Below are 25,245 nucleotides of genomic sequence, written 5' to 3'. Positions count from 1 at the left end.
TTACTGTAACATACAGGCAGAAGCCTGAAAGAGCAGCAGAAGGAATGGATGTAAAGTAAAGAATAAAGATGACTATGTCAACTTTTTTAATTTGATTCCAAAAAACTTGGACTAAAGCCAACATTTCTGTTCCTTAAAGAGAGATTTTTATTTGTTGTTGTTAACTTTTAGACTCTAGTTGTCTTTTTACTGGAAAAACAAAACAGTTTCTTTACAAGATTTTGTTAAAATTCAGGAGAACCTCAAATAAATATTTACGTTAAGCTACAATGGGATAATGTTGGAATTGTTGCAATAAAACAAATCATAATCCCTGAAACTGCAGCAGCAGTGTTTGCTTGTGTTTTTCTTTTTACTATCACCTACATCACCAGGATCTTCTTCTTCATCATTATCTGATGATGAAGAGGAGCAAGACCAAGTGGAACAGCTTGACATACAAGATGACCTATGGTCCCTTTCAGAGTCGTCTTCTTCCTCCTCTCCCTCACTGCTCTTTTCTGCACCTTACTCTAAAGAGGGAAGAACACATTTCTAGTACAGCCAATTAGAGGCGTTCTACAGAAAACAGCATGTAGCTTCCAGTAGCTTCTGCTGGAGCAGTGGGAGGATCTCAGAGGCCTCAAGGTTGGTCGGCTCGTAGATGAGAGCTGAAACAAAGAGCAGGAGCGGGATGAGCAGACTGTGGCGATCACCTGCCTGACAGGCTCAGCTGATTAATGAAGGATTCATACTCGTCTGACAGATTATGAAGGCCAGCTGGAAGTCTTTGTCTTTCAGAGCTCCGAGAAACTAAAACACCACAGTTTACGAGTGTTTTAAAAGGACGGACTCATGTTTACCAAAGCCACAAAGCACCAACAAAAAGCCTTTACCTCCATCAGGAGCCCCAACGGAGCCTCGTCATCAGGGTGCTCGTTCTTCCAGTTGACTTCACGTTTGGGGCGAGGATCAACCACGGGACCATCATCATCATTGTTCCCATCAATATCTTTATTATCCAAATCAGATAAACCAACCTGTGGCTGCTGAGCAGTGGCGGTTCTACACTAACTTACTCCCTGGGCGAGTAACCCCACCAGCCCCCCCCCCCCCCCCCCCCCCCCCCCCCCCCCCCCCCCCCCCCGCACACATACAAAATTTGACAACATCCTGTTGTGTTCCCTATCTTCTATTTAGCCATTTTACTCAAAAAATGCATGAATTTTCTAGACTCGTATTACAGGGGGGTCAAACTCAGTCACACAGGGGGCCTAAGTTAAAAACACGCTTAAGGTTTTGGGCCGAAGAAGATAAACATTTACTGAACACACTAAAGCTAAACTTTTAAACCTTTTAAACTGAACTTTTTGAACATAAATATGAATAAGAACAGGAACATTAATCCAGAATAACTGAAGTTAAACCTTAAATAACTTGTAATATTTTGTTCTCCATAGAAATATATTCTGTCAAAATTATACGAATATGAACGTGCTGCAGGACAAAACAAAGAAAGCCTGGAAATATTAATAAGAAATTACATATCAAATAATTCCATTTTTGTTGCTCTTTCATCATTTTTTGAGCATTTTTTTTTAGAGCTGGACTCCTGCTTCATTTTTAGCAATAATTTCTTAATGTGTGACGTCCTGTGTGTGTCTTTGTGAAACATATCAGAGGGATTAGATCTAAAAAATAAACCTTATTGTGATTAATATGTTTAGGTCTTATAAAACATTAAAGACTAAATCTTAGAACTCATCAGTGGGATTACTCCAAAAATATTTGGCATTTCCCTAAATTTGTGCAACACCAACAGTAGAAATCCTCCAAAAAAACTGAATCCTAAAAAAATGGTCTGCGCTCATCCCCCCCTCCCCTCCCCCTCCCTTTCCCTCTGACACACGCGGCTCCGTCTCTATGACGGGAGGCGCAGCTGCGGCTCAGAGTTGATTGGGAGTCCTTTTCTATCTGACAATCACCTGTTAGTGTGATTCAGCCAGCCACCGGCGAGTTGCGCTCCCCTCTCGAGTTTTTTGACTTATGTTCCAAAGACTACCGCAAAGAGGTGTGGCCGCAAGCGTCTTGCAGCAGAGGGCGGTGGTCACGTGCGCATCGGGTCTGCTGTGTCGGAGCAAAGAATTGTGGGAAATAATCTCCATTGCCTGCTTTCTTCGAAATTGGGTTGAGTACGGATGTTTGTTCTGCCTAATTCCTTTTCACGTGCCTGTTTTACGTTGTTTCACTCTGAGGTATTCTTTTTTTTTTTTTTTTTTTTTTTTTTTTTTGAACCATAAGTGTGAAGAGCAAATAGGAGGAAGACATTCTTAAGAGTCTGATGTGTCAAACCAACAGCATTAAGCGTCGATTGCTGAAGCATTTTCAAATTAAAAGCTCTAAGCTTCCTCTTTGAATATAGTATGTAGCACATTATGTGTAACGCCTCAGGCACGGCAAATGCCGCCCCCTATGTATTGCCGCCCTGGGCGACCGCCCACATCGCCCATATCAAAAACCGCCACTGCTGCTGAGTCTGCTGACTGAGACTCCATCAACGTCTGCTTTCAAGTTCTTCATCAATAAAAGCAGAGATCTGGGCGTCTTTATTCGTCCTGGAATCACAAAATATTCAAGAGGGTGTTGAAGCTTCTTTACAGGGGTTTAGATGTCTGAACTTTATGGCGTGATAATGAACTCTTTTGCAGCTTTAGAAGGTCAACAAGTGTGAGATTTTTCAAATTTTGATGATTATTAAAAAACGTGCACGATAAAACAAAACAGTCTTTATTCCATGTTCCGTTGTTCACATTTGTCTTTTTTCATAGATAAAACTTAACAAACTTTTCCTCATGTACTGGCAGTGGGATTATTGGCCACTAAAATGATATTTTTACAGTGTTTTCTGCACTGAAAAGCTTTTATTTAAAAAAAAAAAAAACACAAAAGTGCGTTTTACAATCCAGAGTGCCTCATATGGTTTAATTTTGGTTGTTTTTACTGATGTCAAAGATCTTTTGAGATTGTACAGTGCTCTGTTAAAAACTCAGTCTGTTTTTCAAGGTTACAAGTATTGTGAAAATGCTAATGTGGCCAACTCTTCTGATATGTTAATAGTTGTAATGTGGCTAACGAGCAGCAATGTCAGACTGGGTTTTCTTTATGTGGTTGGGAATAAGCATAGTCACAGTAACATTTGTTTCAGCAGTATCAGTCTGTTTTTTATGAGTTTTTATTTTTGATCTCTACTGCCATCATTTGTGGATCTTGAACCATCCATCCATTCAGAATCATCAATGAACCTCTGGAGCATGTTTTTGGACGAAGAAGTTGGTGTGCAACGCACACATGCACAGGGAGAACATGCAAACTCTACCCATAATAGGAACTAATCCAAAAAAACATATTAACTAGACATTAGCACAGCTTAAGGCCCACAACTCACTTTGCTTACATAGTTTCATTTTGTGTGTTTTTAGGTCACAGTGCTGAGGTTGCCGTTTCCTGTTGCAGGTTTTAGACACAGTATCTGCAAAACAGGAATTCCAAAAATTTTACTAGTTTTCGTGGGAAAAAATGTTTTGATGCGTTCTAAAAAAAAACGTGTGAGCGGAAAGTTACAATGCTCAAGTAGGCGTCTTAGTTCAACCCAAAGTTCTCATGTGGCAACCTGTTAAAAGTCTGGAACACCCTGTTCCTTGTACTAACATGTCAATTTGGTCACCTCTTGTGTAAGCATTTGGCAGATTCTGTGCTTTTAAGAAATGAAAAAAAAGAAGAAAAATGCTAAAATTGTCTGTAATTAAAACCTGTGACATTATAAATTATCTCTAAAAAGTCTCACATCATTTTGTAGATAGCTGCTGATGAGGATAGACAGAGTTAAATGCTAACAATAGTTTTTTGTCTTTCCAGTCTGCTTTAGATTTAAGTGATGCAGCTTTTTAGAACTCAAATACATTTTTCAGATTTTGTAATTGGCAGAGTCGTTGGTACTTTCACAATACCTTGTATAACTCTAATTATATTGAGTATTAAGTTGCGAAGTTGCACTTCCTGGTTTTATCTTCTTCCTTCTTCAAAGGCCCAGATTTGTTCAGTTTTAATTCTTGTTTTTTACTTATAGGGAAACAAATAATTAATATTTCACCTCTTTTGCCTGTTCTGCCTCTAACAGTGTCACTGAAGGTACATTGATTCCCTAAAGGCAGAAACCAAACCCTACTTTTACCTTGATACCTTGATTTTTCATTGTATCTGTTCAGTTTTTATCCCATCATCTTAGTGGTCAAACCCTGTATGCCTTCTAGCATGGACACCTGTACTCATAGCACACCTGTACAAATACCTCTGCAGGTTGTGGCCACACCTAAGCAAAGGTGCATGAAAAAGAACAAAAAAAACAGATAAAAGGCTGTAACAAGAGCTTTGGTCAAAGCAGCTGTCCTCTTCTTTAGACCTCAAACACAAAGCATCACTGGGCTGTTTTTCAAGAACTTAGATTAATCTTTTCAGTCCCAGTTTTCTGACATTTCCCATCCAAGTTAAATTAGGAAAGTTATCCGAGTGCCTGTATGTGTTATACTTTGTTAGAATCCTACCAGTGCAAAAAGCTCTAGTCTAAAAGAACATTTTATTGCTTCTATTTAATTGTTTCTTGTAGCTGCAGAGGCCCCTCTCCCTGTTCTCCTCCAGCCGCACAAAAAACTTGCAGAACATTTAAATGGACTGTGTTTTATCTGGCCTCTGAGAACAGATCTGCTGTGAAACAATCTGAGAAGAAACACATTGCTCTGATTCAATCCTGTCTTGTCACAAGCGAAACTACTTGTTGACTCAAAAGCTCACTGCATCCCGTCAAACCTTCACAAACACATGGAAGAGGAAAAAGGTGAAATTTCAACAGATTTTAATGGATATTGGGGTTTCTGAAGGTGTTCACCCATGAAACGTTGACAACATTACACAAATGACCTAAAGTTGGGCTTTTTTTGTCCTATTCTTTTCATAATAATAATCAAAACTTAGTGGAGCTGAGTTAACCAAGCAAAGCATGGAAACAATTCTGTTTCACCAGCAAGCATCTATGCGTCATAACAGGATCCTGTTTGTTTATCGTATTAGAATGTGAGACACTTTCAGTGCAGGGGCCACATGTCAGGAATACACACAGACCATTCCAGAATTACCATTCTCTTTTCATGCAGCACCGTTCTCGGTATGTGTGCAGAATGGGATTTTGGATTGCCTTGCTGAAAAATGCATAGAGGAGCCTGGAAACCATGTCATGAAAATATGACTTGTTGCTCCTCAATGTTACACTGTTTGCATTAGTTCTTCCATTATAAAAGTGGAGGTCACTTTTGCCAAAAAAAAAAAAAGCACTGATAACACCACAGACATAGCTTTTGGATTTGTGGATCACATCTTGTTGTTCGTTAACAAAAACAAATGTATGTATGAATCAATGAATGAATTAATGAATTAATTAATAAAAAGCACCATATTATGCAAACATGTGACACACTGCATGTCCAGGTCAGAACACGAGACGGACCCAGATGCTGAAACCCGGAAGGAGGAGGCAGGTAAATGGTTCGGTAAATAAAGAGATTTATTTTGCTGATCCAGGTGGTGTTGTGGGTTAGCGTGGCTGGAGGTGTTGACGAGGCTAAGGCCGAGGTGGGAGCAGAGGTCCAGACGAGGTTCTGTGGCGAACCAGAGTAGGGGCGAGTTGCGTGGCTGGAGATCTTGACGAGTGACGTGGCTGGAGATCTTGAGGATTGCGGAGGCTGAGGCTCTTGAAGGAGGGGAGATGTCAGCGTAAGTAGGAGGACAGCTGCTGCTAGAGGTGGTGTCAGACTCAGGTGACTCTCGTGGCATGAGAAACCTGAGGCACAGAACAAGGCAATGTTAGCAAGAGGTGCGAGGCAAGGGGTCCAGACGTAGAGCTCAGAGAGAGACTAGGCACCATCAGGGTTAACGAACTGGCAAAGAATGCTGGAGCTGGGTCTCCTTTTGTAGAGCAGGTGGTTGATGAGGTGAGTAGTCACAGTTGGTGAGTCAGGAGCAGAGCAGAGCTGGGAGGGGGAGGAGAACTGACAGAGGCACCATGACACTGCATTTATTTTTAGTTCAGAAATGTTGCCATTTGCAATTTCCTTCTTTTTGTATGACAAGTTTTTATGCTTTGAATTTCCCCCCAATCTTTTTTTTAACTTTAATCCTTGAAAAAAGAAAAAAAAATGAAATTCCTTTCAATTGGATTCTATAAAGATTTAAGTAAAATGGTAATATTTTGTCAAATTCAACATTTTTATTTATTTATTTATCAATAAATTTGTAATCTTCCAATACAGAAAACATATCATAAAAAGGATAAGGAATAATATGTTTATTAAAAAGCTAACAGAGAAAGAATGGTGATTCTGACTAATTAACAAAAACATAAATGAACGCATGTATGTATGCATGTATGTATGTATGCATGTATGTATGTATGTATGTATGTATGTATGTATGTATGTATGTATGTATGTATGTATGTATGTATGTATGTATGTATGTATGTATGTATGTATGTATGTATGTATGTATGTATGTATGTATGTATGTATGTATGTATGTATGTACGTATGTATGTTTTGATCTCTACTGCCATCATTTGTGGATCTTGAACCATCCATCCATACATCCATCTTCTGTACCCACTGAATCCCCTTCAGGGTCACATGGCTGATGGAGCAAACCCAACTACTGTTGGGCAAAGGCGGGGTACACCCTGTACAGGTCACCAGTCGGTTGCAGGGCCACACTCACTTTTCACACCTACACCTAATTCAGAATCATCAATGAACCTCTGGAGCATGTTTTTGGACGAGGGAGTTGGAGTGCAACCCACACATGCACAGGGAGAACATGCAAACTCTACCCATAAGTAGAACTAAGCCAAAAAAAAACATATAAGCTAGACATTAGCACAGCTAAAGGCCCACAACTCACTTTGCTTACATAGTTTCATTTTGTGTGTTTTTAGGTCACAGTGCTCAGGTTGCCGTATCCTGTTGCAGGTTTTAGACACAGTATCTGCAAAACAGGAATTCCAAAAATTTTACTAGTCTTCGTGGGAAAAAATATTTTGATGCGTTCTAAAAAAAACGTGTGAGCGGAAAGTTACAATGCTCAAGTAGGCGTCTTAGTTCAACCCAAAGTTCTCATGTGGCAACCTGTTAAAAGTCTGGAACACCCTGTTCCTTGTACTAGCATGTCAATTTGGTCACCTCTTGTGTAAGCATTTGGCAGATTCTGTGCTTTTAAGAAATGAAAAAAAAAGAAGAAAAATGCTAAAATTGTCTGCAATAAAACCTGTGAAATTATGAATTATCTCTAAAAAGTTTCACATCATTTTGTAGCAGTGACGTGCAGTCAGGAGAGGCAGGTGAGGCACAGCCTCACCTGTCATTATGGGAAGAAAAGAGAAAAAATAAATTCAATTATTATATTTAATCAGTAAGTTGTGCTTTGCGGTCATTTTCCATTTAAATGTACCATTTTTGGGTGTTTTTTCTTTTCAAAATCGCTGAATTCCCGCATTTGCCGTTCAGATACTAAGTGACCTGCGATGAGGCACCAGCCCGCTGAGCCTCACCTTGGATTGCGCAATACCTATGCAGTCAGACGGTACTGCTGTCTCTCTGTATGTCGGTTCAATCACTTGTACTATATGAGCTGAGTTTAAATAATTTAGCAGATGTATATGATGCACAGTGCTTGTTTTTATAAATAACTGTATGTGAGGGACGTGTTTCTTGTGCTGAGCGCTAAACGACGGCGAAAAAGCCGCTGGGTGAGGCCAGACATTCTCGTGCCTCATGTTGCAGTTCTCGTGCCTCATGTTAGGGGGCGCCGGTGAGCCCTGAGATTATGACGCTAAAAATACTAGAAGAAGTGATAGCAAGCGGCAAGTCATTTTCTTCAGAAGGAGCGGCGTATGGACTTTATTTACAACTAAAGGTAAGACGATAATAACGTTTGTGCTTTTTTCTATGCTGCAGTTTGTATATGAAAAAAAACATGTTGAAATTATATTTTAAACAAAACGTTAACTGTTGTCAATCAAATGGTGAATAAGTTACTCAGTTATTTATACTCATGGTTCATATGTTTGTAAATCTGACTGATGACGTCAGTGCCTCACCAGCCATTAACCTCACCGCACGTCACTGTTTTGTAGATAGCTGCTGATGAGGATAGACAGACTTAAATGCTCAAAATAGTTTTTTGTCTTACCAGTCTGTTATAGATTTAAGCGATGCAGCATTATAGAAATGTACCCAGATTGCATTGATATTTCTGTTTAAATTATGTATTTCTTTAAACTCAAATACATTTTTCAGATTTTGTAATTGGCAGAGTCGTTCACAGTCTTTCACAATACCTTGTATAACTCTAATTATATTGAAGCTGCACTTCCTGGTTGTATCTTCTTCCTTCTTCAAAGGCCCCAATTTGTTCAATTTTAATTCTTGTTTTTTACTTATAGGGAAACAAATAACTACCGTAATTTCCGGACTAGCCGCTACTTTTTTCCTGCGCTTACAGCCCTGCGGCCTATTCAGTGACGCGGCTAATTTATGGATTTAATTAGTGACCGCCATGTACGTACTTTCGAACTCAGTGAATAGTTTGAATTCTCTATCTAACACCAAGCACGGGGCATTTATATTCAACACACCTCTAAGCAGCCAAACAGCATGGACTTGACTTCAGGTCTTAGACACTTCAGTCATGGTTCAACAAAATGAAACACGCATGCCCGGCCGCATCCCAGAATCCTTTGGGGCCATTAGACCCAACGTGCACGTGATCGCCGCTACAATATGATGAAGCTTTCAAGTTAAAAGCAATCGTTAAAAGCAGCGTAAAACAGTCCACCGTCACCAACGGGTTTGGAAAAGCCGGTTTGCTGCGTGACGGAGAGAACAGCGCATGGAGTGAATTTACACTCCATTTACGGTTTCTAAGGAAACCGTAAAAGCGGAATTTTGCTTTGAAAAGCTCACAGCCTCCGTGTGAGCTGGAGACATCTTCTCCTGCTGATTGAGCTGCGGGGCCGATGGCAGTCTGATGGCTCCCACACGTAACAACGCACCCGCCCCTCATACACAAAACGTACAGTATTAAGTCCGATTGCTTTGCACAGAAACGATTTGCTCGGTCCACCGGCGCAATGGGGACGAAGTGCTCCTCCTTGAAGCCCTGGCCAGAGGTGTCGGAGTAGATAGGAAGGGGAGACAAGGAGCGCGCGGGGCGGGAGCGGAGCGCAGAGGCGTCCGCGGAGTGCAGAGGCTTCTGAATTCTGACGCACGCGCCGCACTGAGGCGCGCGTATCACGCTGAGGCGCGCGCTTTTCAGTCGCCGCTGCTGTATTTTACCGGTGTGTTTTTTAACCAGCCCTGTTACTCCCATAACGCTGCCGCGACACAAGCGGAAGGAGAGCTGTAACCGTTCACCCCTCCATGCACTGCTGATACTTGCTCATTCTTAAACACGTACAACAGAATGGCGAGCCGGGCATTGGCCCCGCCTTTAGCCCCTAAGACTCATGGGAAATGTGGAATCGCGGATGTAAATTTCCTCATCATAACTGAGGGATGTAATGTTGATTATATGGTTACTGTTTGTAATTTTATGTATGATACCTAGATTGTCAATAAGTAAAAAAAAATGAAATAAAAACACCATAACTGAGGAACTTGTGAACAGAATAAAGGTCCATGCTGTTTGGCAGATGTCGATACACACAAATACATGATCCAGAGGCAAAGCTGGCACCACCCACAATGTGCTAATGAATTGCACTCACTCTGGGATGCTGGCCGTAGTCTGTCAGGATGACAATATCGCCTAACACATGCGCGGCTTGTACTCTGACGCGGCTTGTGTATGTATAAAACTAATTAAACACGTGAAAACGGGTGGGTGCGGCTTGTAATCGGGTGCGCTTTGTAGTCCGGAATTTACGGTAATATTTTACCATTTTTTAATTGTTCTGACAATTTTTTTTTTCCATTTTTGCCCTTCAAAGGTCCAGCCTTTGAACTACTAAACTAGATTTCTCACAGCATACCATTTTGGAATGTACAGCATGTCTGGAATGAACTTGTCTTGACCTAAATCAATCAAGTTGACTATAACAAAACCTGACATTTTTAAATGATCGTACCATGTGCAGTGAAATAGAAGCAACAACAAAAATATTTCAAAAATATTTCATTATTTTCTTTCTAATTTAATGCTTTAATTATTTTTACTTTCATTAAATCTTATTACACCCTATGTTGCTTAGTTCAGTCTTTTTTTTAGCACCAATTATGAGTTTGATAAATGTTTGATTTTTTTTTAATATTGTCTACAATTAATGCTTGAAATATACCAAATAAATCAATCAATCAATCATGGAGAAGAAATGAATTACCGTATTGCGTTTGTGATCAGCCAGAACTGAATGACACCAAGTCTTTTGTATTTCCGAATAGAGCTGTGAAAGAAAAGCTTGAAGCAAGATTCAGAAGACTTCCACCACGTCGACATTTCGCATCAAGCCTCTTCCAACTGTAGGTAACAGCCTTGCGCTTGTATCAGGTAGCAACAGACCAGTGTGAACCTAGTATCAGTGACTGTATAAGAGAACTGGACTGAGTGTGACGTCACCCATAGAAACTGACTTGCTTCCGGTTCCAGCTTCCAATAAAATGAAGTCAATTCAGTAGCCATTTTTTTTTTGCGATACAGACGCTGACACATTGGAACCAGAAATTCTCAGTAAACAGTGCTTGGGAGAATGTGTCAATCAAATGTTTCGAATGTGAGAACACAGACTTTTATTGAGTCATCTGATCGGTCAGTTTATACTTGAATAACTTGCAGAAAAAATATCATAAAAAGGATTAGGAATAATATATTTATAAAAAAGCTAACAGAGAAAGAATGGTGATTCTGACTAAAATAATGATTGAGGAATAGCTGTTTATTTCTCTATAGAAGTCTTTGGGGTTTGGCATTTTGGGATCAGCAGCTACTTCCTGTTTGGAACCCGAGGGGGAAAGTTACTTCTTCCGGTTCTCATATATATAGATATAGATACAAATATTTTGCTGTTGAGAACTTTTACAGTATTTTACATGTGAGTTTAGTCATACTTTACTTGCACAACAACAAAGCTGTGTGTTAAAGTGTGTTAAACTGTAAAGCTTTCAGTTGAAATGTGAAGCACTGAGAAGGGTTTTCTTTGTTCACTCTCTCCACATCGGCCATATTTCATCCAATAAGTAGCTGTAACTGCTACATTAGCTGCGCATACATTGAAAGAGCTGCTCTGATGTATGTGTGTGTGTGTGTGTGTGTGTCAGAGAGTGTCTTTTAATAGGTTTAGGACTGCTCAGCACTTGACTGTATCGTTTCACAACTATTGTGATCTGGGGAAGATATAAATCAGATTGAGAGGCCAAGGACTCAGAAAGCAGTCAGGTTAAATTAGCTCATGACTGACAGCAATGTTTATTTTTTATTGCATCTTTCACTCCTTCCTGTCTACTCTTCTCACACACCTTTGCATCAATTAGGCAGTGCAGTGAAGTTGCACCGACTGGGCACTCCCTCAGGACTCTTTTTATGCACTTTGACTTCTCACTGAAGCATTCATGTGTGTTTTCAGGGATCACGTTCTTGTGTTGACTGGATGGAGAAAAAAAATTCCTGAGCTAAAAAGTGTTTTTTTGGTTACTAGAGGTAAGAGCACAAACAAGAAAAAATGAAAGAAAACCTTGAAATAATTTGATCAGTTTCATAAATTGACGATGTTCCATGTAAAATTAGCCAATACATCCATTTTTCTCTTTCTGTGAATTCAGAGCAGCTAAAACAGGCAGTAGTTAGAATCGAAGTCCTTGGAGAGTTATAGAGCCTGTCCTTCAGTGGGGGGACATGTCTTGAACAACTCGGCCACAAAGCGTTCAGGAGACATCGGGATCCGAATCTTCTCTGTGTGAAGATTGGGTGCTCCAATCCAAGCTCCTGCCTGACCATGCTCAACTTACCTCAAAGGGAGGAGCCACTGCTGCGGCTGAAGCTCATTCCAGCCGCTTGTGTCTTGGATCTTGTTTTGGATCTTGTCTTTTCAGATTTCTTGACCATAGGTCAATAGGTTTACCATTGGTTTACACTAACTGTGAATTGCCTCAGTGGAAACTGAATGTCCTGGTTCAAAGAAGCCAGCAGGACATTTCATCTACAAAAACAGGGATGAAAACCTGACACTATATCAGTTTTGGTCAAACTGAGCACGAAGAGAACAGATGACCAAGGGGATGTCTGCTGAAGTTCTACATCTTTGGATGTAAATGCTTTGAGTGAGTGTCTCACCTGGTCTCATTTGATGATTATCCACAGCAGTCTTCATGTAGGTCCCTCATCCTCAACGTATCTGCTGTTCAGTTAATTCTTTCCAGGTCATATTCCTCTCTACCTTTTTGTTTCCATGCCATGTTCCTGAGGGGAATTACAAGAGCCGCACCTTCATATTCCTGTTCTCCGACGATGGTTGCTCCTCTTCATGTGTCTTTTCCCTCAGGAAGGTCAATGGGGTCCCTCGTCTTCAGTTTCCCTGTCTCCGATGATGGTCCCTATCTACCTTCTTATTCATGTTCCCTGTTCCCGGGGAGGGTCTGAAGAGAGGGTCGCTATGATAACCCCCCATCCTTTTTGGCTGCAAGGACCTGGACTACTTTCTGGTTTTACTTATGTTTTGGTTTTCTTCCAGGTCCCCTTCTCCCTACTCATGTGGTGGGTTATGGTCCCTAACATCTTTAAATGAACAACAGAATTTGGCCAGAGAAATAGGTCTAAACCTGAAGCGGGTGTTATGTTTGGCATGTGTTTGTTCGGTTTTTGTGGGCGTTTCCCCTTTCTTTCAGTGCAGGCTGACTGTGGCTCCTCCCAACTGATCCACACTCTCACCCGATCTCTGCACAGGAGTGCACAGCTGTCTGCATTTAGCTGATTTAGCTTGCTCCCTATTTAGGTTGACTGTTTTCTGTCATCAGTGTTGTTTTGTATGCTCACTGTGTGTTTCTCAGGTCAGCTTGCTTCCTTGGTTTTGCTTTTTCTCTCTGGAGAGGTTTTGTTAGTAAATCATTAGACTTTTTGACTCGTGTCTGAGCCTCTTTCCCTGCATCTAGGTCCTTGCAGACCAGCATGTGACATCAGGAGTGGTTTTTGAATGCCCTGCATTCAAATTTATTATTGTTTTAGCATGTTAATTAGCAGACAAGCACAGTATTAGACTGGGAAAGTTTATTTCAAAAACCGTTTTTAAAAGGAACCTTACTGATCATTTTAAATAAAAATGTTGCTGTAAGCTAGTTTTGTCTCTAATAATTTAACAATTTTAATTATTTTGATGGTTGTCTGTGTTACTGTTGTTTGATCCTGATTGTTTCTGTGTCTCCTGTTACTACTTTTATTTCTCTTTCCCAAAAGATCTTGCCTTTTCCAGGCCACACATGAAAATAGGAATTTTTCTCAATCTGTCTTGCCTGGATAATAATAAAGATTAAATAAATATAAGTATCCCTCTTTTTACTAGAAAAAAAACCTCACCTTGTGATGTGTAGTTTGTTGAATCTTTGACCACACCAAAATGTCTTCTTTTTTAAGTGTCAGTTTTAATTATTAATTTCTAATTAGATTTGTTAATCTAGCTCATATAAAACTCTATATTATTAGCATCATGATGAAAAAGTGTACTTTGCTGGCAGGTAATGCATTTTTACACCATAAATGAGTTGTGGTGTTGTAAATGATCATTATCACTTAAAATAAATTCATGCAATTCCTAATAAAAAAAAAATGATTTTGCTAGTGCAATTTCAAAGATATATTCAACAGTGTCAAATTAGCTCTTAGATCTCACAGAACAAGTGCAGTCAAAAATCCACTGTCTGTGATCACAAGCAGATCATTTGTTACATCAGAACTATCACAGTGCTATAATGTGCTCTAAATTCTGATCACTGTGTCACACAGCCGCTTCGTATTTTGCTCATTGTCCACGCATAAAATATCTATCTGTCGTGAAACATGTGTGATAAACATAATTCATAAGTGTTTCTTTCGTTCCACATTTGTCGCAGATATCCTTCGAGGATTTCGGCTGATGGGTTTTTATGTGAATTCAGTTTTGAGTTGTTCCGAATTTTTGGTCAATTGAGAATTACACAGTTTATGCGTATTTAACGTAGTTTATATAACAAACGTAGTTTATACGCAATTATTACGTAAATCGTACACAATTGTCCGTAATTTTTGCGAGATGCGAATTTGTGTCTTTCCACGACCGTTCCATGTATGTCCATATTTCTAACGGACTTTTCACACATGTACCACCGATACATAACTTTTATATTGTGTACACATATCAAATTATGTAATTGATGCAAGTAGCAATATTAATTTGCATGTAAACAGTGCAATAATCACCTACGGTTCATGTTCTATGTGGATTTACGTATTTTTTTGCATTGCTTTTTGTACATCTTCCATGGTTTTAACGTGGCTCATTCGTGATACATCTGTGAAACTTTCACATAAAGACCACAACCTTTCTCCCTTTTGTCACCTATATTCACCATGAATAAGTTTTATCCGTGCAATATGCACAAAATAGTACTTAGTGGCCGTGTGAGATGGCCTGTAAATATGACTAAATACAAAACCTGTGGGGCTAAATCATGACAAGGTTGGAAAAAATGTGTGTCCTCTGTTCACCAAAACCAAATCTTTCCCTCAGACGGAGTGCAACCAAAACCAACAATAAACCTAAAATGAAATTATTTCCAACAAACTAAATCAGGATTAGCTCCTGTTTAGGGGTTAAATGTTTACCACGGCATCAATTTCCCTGATAAAGAGAGTCTATAAGAATCCCCTGATCAAGTTCAACATGTAGATAATGATTAACCCTACTTATCATTTCTGACTTTAAGAGTTTAGTCATTTTTAGTGGTGGTCAATATGCAATAAAAAATGAAACAATTTTAGAACTCTAATTCTTCAGTGTACTAAAAATGTCTGACAAGACTTGATCTTCCAGTTTTTCTTCTGTTTCTGTGAAATTCAGTGGCAAACACAGAGGCTGCTGGGACTCTGTCATCATGTTTTAATGCTCATCACCTGAACCACTCCAAGCCTATAACAGAGGGACCCACACAGCAGCCATCATCAGTATGCACACACACACACACACACACACACACACAGACATACATACACCAGCACCAGCAGCCCATCAGGCAGCCACGAGCACACCTGCCTCAGATGGTTGATGGGAAATTATATTCCACGTAGACCACATGATAACAGAATCATTTCACACTCCAGTGATCCTCTGCACACCTTCTCTGCGTGCATGTGTGGGAGTGTCTGTGAGCGGTAGCAGCACATATATCAGGACACCAGAGACTTGTATTTACTACATGTGCCCTATACAGACTTGTAACAGATCAGACAAGCTGACAAAATAGACAGCAAGGCTAGTATAAACGTGACAAAACTGTATTTCAAGGATCAGAACAAACTGCCCATGTCGTGGCTTTGCTAAGAGAAATCATACTTAACAAAACAAGGATGAAATGAATTATGACTGCAGGGTGCATGTGGGGCTTGTCCTCATGCGAGCGCCTTCGTGTGCAGGTCTGACTGCGTTTTTTGTTGTGCGACGATCCACCCTCGTGCTTCACAGTTCCTGACAGGCTGTTGGCTAATAATAAATGCAAATTACAATATGGGGAGGACTTCAGAGCCGGGGGGGATAATTGCTCCATTACGATGAAACACGTGCATCGTGTATAATGGAGAAAAACAGTCATGTAAGAGTCAAATCCAAAGGAGACCTATGATTGCATCGTTTGATGGAAAATTCCACTTTTCTATTGTGCATGGAGTGGAGATATACAACCAAATGCTGAAGCAGCACACACTCTTGCATAACACTAAAATGTTAAAACTGAAAACCTCTTTTATCCAACTAGATACAAGTACACTTATCATAGAAGATACATTTTTATTTTTTTCCGTCATGATTAAACCACAAAATAGGACTGGCCCATTTGGTCGCATCCTGTCAGTCTGTTAAAGCAGTTTTCTTTACCTTTAATTCACCTTGAAATGATAAAACTGTCCAAAAATAAGATTTCATCATTCGGCTATAAAAGTTTCAATTTACAAGCAAGAAAAATGTGTACAAATATTTCTTTTCATTCTATCTGCTTTAAAGCCTCTTTAATTTTTTTCTCATGTTCACAAACAAATGTTTTAACATTTAAATACCAATAATCTATAAATAACTTGGACAATAAATCTTTTTTTCTGAAACCTTTATGTGTAATTCATGGTCATAGGGACATTTCGGATTACATCAGTTAGGGTTCTTTCGAGGGGCAACACCTACACATCCTGTTTTAGGTTAGTTAAACTAATTAAAGTAATTTATTAAATTTATTTTCTGTCTTTTTTGACGGGGACCTTGCACATTAAAATGCATTTCTGCCAAAAAAAAGGGTAAAAATACAACTTAAAAATAAATGAGCTGCGTGAACAAAATGAACTGGTAAAAACCTAATGTAAATACAACAGAACAGTATTTGATAATCATTGTAAAGAAAACAATGTAAACCTAAAAAATGTGAAATAAATAACCCATTGATTAAAACCAGTGGACATTTTTGGTAGCACGGCTCGGTTGACGAAGGTCCTAGCCATAACATGTGGTGGTATGTCTGCCAAACTTAGGACGTTTTCATAATTACCTTTGTGATGGCAGTTCTCTGTAAATTAAGCATTCAAATCAGCCCTTGGTGTCCATGTACTTTAATGACCCCCCCCCCCAAAAACAATTTCACTTACAACCTGGTTACAAAAACTTAATTTTTTCTTTTTTGTTGGATTTTATGTGCAAGACTACTCCACGGATTTCCTGGGTTTCCCCTGGGTTTTTGTAAGCTTTAACTAAAAAAAGGGAGGGATGAGTCTTTTATTGGACAAACAGCAATCAAACAGACTATGTAGTGCGGAAATCCAGTGCTCTGGATTTAAATGCAATTCAGACAAACGCTCACCATTTCTTTTTTTTTTTAAAGGAAAATATAACATAATTCATTTGCAGAAGTAAAAACCCGATAATATGAACATTTTACCAAGACTATTAATGAATCCTCTGTATTGTCATGGTGCAGGGTGGCTCGAGAGCCGGTTGGACCCAGACACAGAGGCGGAGGCATGAGGATCAGAGTCTAGAGGGTTTAATGAACAAACAAAAAGCGCTGCAGAGCAGGATGACAAAACTGAACAAAACTCACTGTGGCGTGGAACAAGAAACGAGGAACATGGCATGACAAGGACAACCAGGACAGGAATAACTAATGGACCAACACAGGAGGAAGGCAGAGACAAGACTTAAATACAGACAGGGCAGACAAGACACAGGTGGACACGATCAGGGCTGATGGGGACCAAAGGAAGTAAAACTCAAGAAAACAGACAAGACAGGAGACTTTCAAAATAAAACAGGAAACAGAAACAAGACAGAACAAGGACCAAAAACAAGACAAGTTCAAATCATGACATGTATTCTGATAATGAAAACTTGGATAATTTATAAAAAAATAAATGTAAATACGTATTTTTCAAAAGGCAAATTGTTCAAATGCAATGCATTGTGGTCTATATTCACCAATCTAGTTAGTGTCGACGCACATTCGTTTTTCGCAGAGACTTCTGGGAAATTTCGAGAGCACTGAATTTTGGAACTGTAGATTCGGACACCCCTACAAAATAGAAAACGCACTTTACTGTGCACTAAGTGGTGAGTAGTGAAGGAATTTGGACACACAACCATTGGAAATTTTTGTCTGTCCTCCTATTTGTGCAATTCAAGTCAAATTTTTAATTTTGCAGTGTTTGGAAGAGGTGACGATGATCGTGGAACACAAAAACACCCATAAGCACCATATGTTTGTATATATCCACTGACCTTTCCAGAAAGATCACTTCCATCATGAAGCTACATACACAACATATACCATTCGATTTACGTGAGTCGAGGATTAAATGATTTGCTTTTCTCTTGCTTGTGTCATAATAAAGTGAGTCAGTGATTTTGATTAAACTACTATATCTCATTCTACACTTGCACAGTTTTTATCATGAGATCTATTTATGAGACTGACTCCGCCTCAGGGTGTTTTACAGAGTGTGTCATCATCACTTCAGGCATCTTCCATTTCTCTGCCGCTGATGGAGCTGGCCCATCTGCCCCTCTCTTTGAAACCTCTCCACCATTTCCTTCTCCATCTTCATTTTCTTTCCTCACTCCAGTTTTGCTTTTCCTACACTCATCAACCATTTCAGGGAAGATTCTTCCTCCTGTCCTCCGCTCCATCTGCCTCCTGCTTCTACATGTTTCCTCTGGCGATCTATTCCCCCCCTCCTCTCTTGTCAACTGGCCTCACATCCATAGCTGAAGATATCTCCATGGATGAGCCCATTATGTGAGCTGTCAAGACACATTCTGAAACATCCAGTTGGACAGAATGAAATGAAATTGTTATATTTATTTAAAAAAAAAAAAGGTATGTTACATGAGAAGACATTTAGGGTTTTGATGTCAAAACCCAAATTCTGTTGAAATGACAAATACACCAAAAAACACTCAATTTATGAACTGAAACCTGCAAAGCGGTAAATGGAGGTATTGTAAAGTTGTTTACCATAAAAATGATTTCTACCATATACCAAGCCCAAACTGCCAAACACACTGATGCGACATGAACTTAAATAAATATCTGGTTTATGAAGCATCCAAGCATTTTTTGTGGTCCGCCTTCCATTTTTATGATGGTATAAAAACCATTGAGATGTTCAGTACTTCAGAGCTGCGGTCCACAACTGCTGTGGATGTGGAGCTGTCACCAATACAGACCACGTTCCATAGATGAGTTCTAATATTTTAACTGGATGACAAAAATGTTTAAATTATATGTTAGAAAAATTGGAAAATATGTGGAAAAAGCTGAACGTTTCAGACTCATGTTGTCATGTTCTAACCAGATAATTACTGTAAAATTCTTACAGAGGTTACCTGGGATTTTATGGTCTGTCAGTCAGCAAAATACATGATCAAAAGGAAGACAGCAAACTGGACAGATGTCAAAATGATTACAACAAGCATACTAAACACAAAGCGTAAATAAAATAAAGAAAAAAAAACTGGCGATCTCAAAGTGCTGTATCCAAAACAAGTGGAAATTTAAAGTCATGCCATCCATCCATCCATCCATCCTCTAAACACGCTAAATCTTATTCAGCGTCATGAGGAGAAAAGTTAAATAAAAAGACATAAAACATCTGCAGATAATTGTAGTTTTGAGAAAACGTTTGGACCAAAAACCACTCAAGAACTTGATGCCAACTCTTAAAGATGATATGATTTAAAATGCTGAACAACTTTTAAACCACAAATTCAGATGTGTATTTCCTGTGACAAACACAACAAAGAACCGACAGACATAATTTCTGTTACACCACATTTTGTGACATATGTGTATGTTTGAACTAAAATCAAACAACATTAAAATGTTACACACTTATAAAACACTTTTTGCATCTTTTCTGATTAACTGACTGAAGCGGAAACTTATTGTCCATTGATGAAATGCAAAATTTGACCTATTTATGCCTAAAGAGGCCAGTTTTGAAGTAAGTATTGTTCCATTACATGGAAGTATGAATATGGAAGATATTTTTGTTGCGAACCAAAGATTTTTTCTTTTATTTGGGGATTTTTATTGTTTTTGTATAAAGAAATTTAACTGTTTCTCACAAAAAAGATTCTTTTGCGACTTTAATTTCAGGACTCTGTTAGTCGATAATAAATAATTAGAAAATCTTTTTAAAAACCTGATCTCATTAAAGCAGAGAGGAAACTTAGAGTGATCAGTATTTTCAAGCAGCTTTGCCTTGGTTTCTTGATGAAATGCTGCTGTCATTTTTTTTTTTTAAGGCAGATCACTATGTATTTGATTACATTTATAAATATCCTTTCATCTCATATTTAACAGTCGATTATATTTCAGTTTTCAATTATTTACTGGTATTCATTGAGGATAACAGTATGGTTTGATCTGAGGAAAGTCATCTAAAAGTAGTTTATGGTGCTCATGCACAATTAGCACCATAGACTAAAGCATAGACCAAAGCTCATACACAATAAAACCGAAGCCTTATACAAAAGTTTTAAGTCAATCTGGCATTTTTGTCTTATACACGCAGTTGTAACTTCTAAAGTCAAGAAGTGGAGTGTCATCTGCATAAAAATGTCAACTATGATGCTGTGTCAATAACAATTTTGGCACAATAGATTTAGAGAAATAAACACCATATAACTACTAGGGGACATATAACTACAAGGCGCTCCATTAATTAATGGTATTTTTCAGAAGTTATTTCATAGAAAAGACGTATCAAACTGTATAGACGCTTTAGGTGACACAAAAGAGTTAGAGATAAGTCTGTCAGTCCAACTTTATTAACTGTGTTCAGAGGAAATCTAGAACTTGTCTGTAACACGCAACACGTTAGCCATGTTAGAAACATTAGTCACTTTAGAAGTGGTAGCTGCATTAGAAGCGCAAGCCACATTAGCATATTAACAATACCTGTAACTCCCAACCTTTTATGCTGTGAGTAAAAAAACTAGATTGATTTTGCTATAACAAACAATACTGTGACTACGCTAACTCCTAACCTTGTTAGTAATATGTAAAAACACACAAGTCCAACACTGCTCCACGTTAGCATATTGACAACAAGACCAAACATTTTACCTGAGATTATAGGACACACTGTTGTTTTTTGAAAAAAATTAAGGCTTTCAAGTGTGAAAAATATGGTAGAGCATAATCCACTTTCTCAAATCAGATTTTCTTTTCTCTTAATAAAACATCTCAGTGTGCCCTCCTCCTTTTCCTCCCTGTTACCTGCAGCTGATCAATGATGTCTTTTGACAGACAACCAAGGTGCCCATTTAAAAAAGCATGAAGGAGACAGACAGCCCAGATCAGCGGCGTTGGCTCAGCTGCTTCCCCTGGTGAGTGGAGGAGATTATAAAGATTTATGCTCCAGGCACTTCAGTGGCACTGGCATGATTATGATACCATAACACAAGGTGCCATAAAGAAAATGGTGTCGGCTAAATGAGGAGCAGAGTGCTGAAATGTGCCGGCCATAACATAATCAATCATGGCTGTCATTACTGCAGCCTTTGATCAAGAGAGCTGTCACTGTCAGCTGTTCCTCAGTCGTTTCCTTTTTATTTATTTTTTTAGATTCTGCGTCTTGTGCTCATCTGTGTGTGATTTTGAGTCACTCCGGTCTTTTGTTTTCAGGCGGCCACAAGTCTCGCACCTGCAATACCTCATGTGAGCTCTGATAAGAGATGACCAACCAAATGTTAGCCACATGCTGGCGGAGATCACACACACAGGACTCTGCTCTAATATTTCACAGGTAGGAAGAAAAGAATGCATGAATCATTCTGACACAGCCAGAATGGAGAGAGACATCCCTCCGTTATCTCCACAAACACTCGCACTGTCAGAGATTTATGGAACAAGGCTTTAATGGTGCCCTCACACGCTTCTTTCTCTTACCCATACCCCTCTTCTCTGTCGCACAAACACACACGCATCAATCACTCCCTTCCTTCTTCTTTTGTTTTCTTCCGCTCCTCCATCTTCTCTCTATCTGCTGTCCATCTCACATTATTCTCTGCAGCTTTTCTCCATTTCTCTAACCATTTTTCCCCCTTCCTGACTGTCCTCCTTCTCTTCCTATCTCATAATCCCCCCTCTTTTAACTGGCTTTAATTGAAAGTACAGTGAAAATAAAGATGTCAAAGTCTAGCTGGGCTCCAAGGGGTAAACGCTTCCAATGTACCCTGAGGGGGAAAATGAGTGTTGGGGCTGTCACATAAAGAGGAAGAAAAGCACCGCCATATGTATGCTTGTTTGAATAACTGAACCTCCAAATGTATGGCACCCTGACAGCCATACATGATTCCTTAATGGGGGTATTTAAACCTTATACAGAGGCCGTTTAACTGTGTGATTTATGGGGAGGTGAGGCAGCCATAAGACAGAGTCCATCGTCTGTGTACCTGGTGGAAAAAGTGCTGGTTGTGACACAAAATGTGCATAGTTTGTTTCTGCAGAGATGAATAAATTCCCTCTGACCACCCAAGGTTGTATATGTGCATTTTTTATCATCTTTTTTTTAGTATGTCAGTTTACAGAGAAAAATTCCACACATGACAAACATAAAGTTGCTATTATCTTCAACATACCAGCCATCTTTTTCTAGCTTCTGATTAATTTGCAACCTTCAAAGCAAAGAACAGCAATCTTGCAAATTTTAGACGCGAAAATAGTAGGATAGTACACAGATTTTTGCAGAAGAACTACAGCAAATAAAACTGAGCACTGATGTTTTTGTTACATAATTAGTGAGATGCAAAGTCGTAGCTCATGATCATCCTAGGTTTTTTAAGTAGGTCTGTTTTGATTGGATAGCAACCCAAGCACCAACAACATTCTTTAAAGTAGTTCTAATGTTTTAGTTGTCAGGCTAAAGCCAGTGGACACAAATTATAGAATCTACCAGGAAGGAATGTGGAAAAGGGCATTTTTTTCTTTGAAAGCTTTTGTAAAATTAACTTTTAAAAGGTTTATGAGATTTTCTTTTTCAATTTTAAAACCACTACAAACACCATAATCATTTGTACCTCACAATTGAAAGTCTTTTTTGTTCAAGTTTTATAAGTTTAGTTCAGCAGATTTATCTCTGATATGTTGGGGGGGGGACTACAGAACTACTAGAAAGATGAATTACACTCAGGTGCTGTTAACTTAATCTTACTACAAAAACAAATCATCAGTTGGTGTGTTGCCACTGTAAAAGTTGCTAGTTTTCTTATTTTGTTAAGGCAAAAATAAACCGAATCAACAATGTTCTGGAAAACACCAACATAAATGCTCTATTGGAAAGCACGGTGGATGAAGGATGATGATAACACAGATTTGTTTGACTGATTTGAAATGATCAATAAAATAGTTTGGAATCAACAACGGAAACTGAGTGTGACGGTCCAAAGCATGCAGTCGCATTCATAAAAATGAGCCTTAAGAAGTCAAAGTTAAAAGTGTGCACTGAGAAATTAATGCAAGCGTTTAAATTATTTCACAATAAAAAGATTGTTTCAAAGTGCTGAAGCACAAAGTGATGAATAAATCAGAGGAAAGCAACTTCTTTCTATTGTTTCCCCTTTACAGATATATGTTTAGGAGGTCTTATGTTTTCATGTTTTCAAAATTAAGGCTTTCAAAGGATGTTTTTGGTCATCTGCATAACAACTCAATTAACAAGCATGCCATTCATTTAAAAACAACTAAAGGAGGCACACCAATTTTTTTGCCTTATGCATTACTTTCTTGAATTTCAGCTGGTTCTTTGCATTTCACATCAGCTCTGTATAATGTGGACAGCCTCATCCCCAGCCCACCCCCACATAATCGTGTTGGAGCTGCATCATCGCAGCTCCGCTTGCAGATAAAATGACTAGAAGGAACTGTCGTGACCGTTCTTTTGCAGGTTTTACGTAAGAGTTAGAATTCAGAGTGTGTCCCTCCATATCTGTGTACTTGGAATCCTCTAAGCTCCCCTGACTATTTTATTTAAATGCCTTAGCACTGTATATCATTCATAGAGGTCACAGGAGACACATTTTCTCCATCTTTGTGGACTTGATCACCATCAGTTGTGGCCTCTTAAAGCAAGCAAAAATGTCTGTAATATCATGGCATATGTTTGCTTTTCTGTTGAAATTCTACCTGAACCACAGTTTCTGTATGCAGAAGTCGTCACGCTCTCGCCCACAGACACGCACATCACACTCTCACGTAGGCACGCCCTCTCGCCCCTCAATACAGCCCTATAATTTGCCAGATGCAGGGAATTGCTGGTTACTATGGCAACAACAGAGGAAAGAAGGTCTGTATTTTTTCCCCCCACAATTTTGGCAACAGGGTTGCACACACGGATGCACACGTCATTGCCACGTGATGGTGCTTCCAGCTTTGATTAGAATAAAAAAGACGACTTTGGCTCTGCAGCCAATGGATAGCGACCTGAGATGATGTCGACTGTGATTGGTGACGGAAAATCACTCTATAATTAAGTGACGGGTGTTCATCGTCAAGTGCAGCTGGACTTCAAGTGACAAACTGGCGGAAATCAACGCAAAGCATCACAAATTTAAATTAAGAAAGAAGCAGAGAACTGGAAGAGCTGAACTAATGCACTTAGACAAGCTCACTGGGTCACTGTTTGCTAACACTGCACACGCTGATGCTTGCAAATGTATCAATGGATGCAAACACAAGCCGGCAAGTCCAAAAGTCAACGCTTTTTCCGAAATGTCACTCTAAGATGCTTCATGTTGTAATTACTGTTTCACTGTTTAAAAGACACAACCTTTGGAAAGCTAAAATAAACCCCAAGTCATCACCTACACCAAAAAAATAGGTTAGTGACGAGCCAATCAGAGGCAGGGGATTATCCTCATGCATGCACAAACACGCACACGCAGCTGCATCTGGTTGGAGCTGATAAGGAGAATTTTGTTCCCCCTTCTGGGAATCCAGCAAAAAAAGAAAGAGACGAGGATTGAGGGGCTGACAAGTAGGGGGGAGGGGAGGGAATAGGGTGGTGAGTGACTGCTCAAAGCTTAGGCATGTACCTTTCCTGCCGACGCCGACATTAACAGACACAAGGGTTTGTTTGCAAGCGCAGGATCTCAGCTTCAACCGAAAGGGTGGCTCTGTGTTTTACAGGCTGATTTATAGAAATGGCAGCTAATCAATAAACAGCATGTAAACACTGCTGCATCCTTCAGCTGATCCACTTAGTGAGAAGCCACATCATTGGTGACTTTGAAGTTAAAGATCTTCTTCGTTTGTGCTCGACAGGGGCTTTGTTGCAACAAAAAACAAGTGAAAAATGGAGGATTACCACACTTCCCCCTTCAAATAAAGTCCTAGTTTTGTAAGTGCATGTCAAAATTCTGCAAGGGTGGGGATTTTACGTAAATCTGACGCC

General features: G+C 39.3%; 1 long non-coding RNA gene across 1 annotated transcript; it reads left to right on the top strand.

The window, feature by feature from the left end:
• The first annotated feature begins 10,037 nt into the window (after positions 1-10,037).
• On the top strand, positions 10,038-22,281 carry LOC110016834. Its single transcript, XR_002292161.2, has 3 exons — positions 10,038-10,595; positions 21,102-21,181; positions 21,480-22,281. It is a non-coding gene; the product is annotated as an uncharacterized LOC110016834 (long non-coding RNA).
• The last annotated feature ends 2,964 nt before the right edge of the window (positions 22,282-25,245 follow it).

Source organism: Oryzias latipes, chromosome 17 (genome assembly GCF_002234675.1).
Source record: "Oryzias latipes chromosome 17, ASM223467v1".
NCBI classification, from domain to species: domain Eukaryota; kingdom Metazoa; phylum Chordata; class Actinopteri; order Beloniformes; family Adrianichthyidae; genus Oryzias; species Oryzias latipes.
This window is presented reverse-complemented; position numbering and strand designations above follow the sequence as displayed.